The sequence below is a fragment of the Oratosquilla oratoria genome, chromosome 43, assembly GCF_046742065.1.
Source record: "Oratosquilla oratoria isolate Oo_2021 chromosome 43, ASM4674206v1, whole genome shotgun sequence".
In the NCBI taxonomy this organism is placed as follows: domain Eukaryota; kingdom Metazoa; phylum Arthropoda; class Malacostraca; order Stomatopoda; family Squillidae; genus Oratosquilla; species Oratosquilla oratoria.
In genome coordinates this window covers 19894100-19895407 of record NC_134819.1, presented here as the reverse complement: position 1 = coordinate 19895407, position 1308 = coordinate 19894100, and positions in this window count along the sequence as shown.

Sequence of the window (1308 nt, the reverse complement as noted above, 5' to 3'; positions counted from 1 at the left end):
AAATGAATATGTAATTGGTTACAGAGAACCATCGTCACAGTTGGGTAGTTTCATACATATGAATCGAACGAGTGACCAGTCAGTTCAGTCGTGGTGATGAAGGTCGTTAGTTGCTGGGGAGTCTAACAGAGACATCTCGGTCTCGAAGATTAATGATCAGAGTTGGACTATTTATAGAAGAGAATCCAATTGGGGGAGTCATCTAAGACCTATGGGAGTTAAAGAAAGGTCTGAGTGGTGAGATTGAAGACTTTTATGTTCCATTGTCGATATATGATGATGTTTGTTTACATGTGTACACATTTCCTACGTGTATAAACATATAAATATAGTGCTGCGGGTTATTCCCGATAACCTGAGCTGACGTTTCCACAGACCACTCGGGTTTTGTTCACATAAAGCAATTTTATAATCGGAATCCAAATTTTTCAGAGTGAGCAGAATAGACAGGGGTGGCAACCGTAACAATAGATAAATAGATAGACAGATAGATAGAGAAGTAGAAAGATAGAGAAATATATAGAAATATAGAGAGATAGAGTTCTGGGTGAACCTGCGTCCCAACACCCTTAGGTCATTATTTAGTAAGAAACGTCTTTCGTTTGTTTGGTGCCAATTCCCTTTGACATCTGAATGACTCGTATCAAGACCCCATCACTCCTAATTCCCCATTGTGTATATATATATATGTATGTATATATATATATATATATATATATATATAATATGTATATGTATATGTATATGTATATGTATATGTATATGTATATATATATGTATATGTATATGTATATATATATGTATATATATATGTATGCATATATGTATATGTATATATATATGTATATGTATACATATAGGTACATGTATACATATAGGTACATGTATACATATAGGTACATGTATGTATATAGGTATATGTATATATATATGTATAGGTATATGTATATGTATACATATATGTATATGCACATGTATATGTATATGTATGATATGGATATATGTATATGTATATGTATATATATATGTAAATGTATATGTATACATATATGTATATGTATATGTATACATATATGTATATGTATATGTATACATATATGTATATGTATATGTATACATATATGTATATGTATACATATATGTATATGTATATGTATACATATATGTATATGTATATGTATACATATATGTATATGTATATGTATACATATATGTATATGTATATGTATATGTACACATATATGCATATGTATATGTATACACATATATATCTTTGTTGGTTGTTTCTGCGTTGTTTAAATCTGTGTT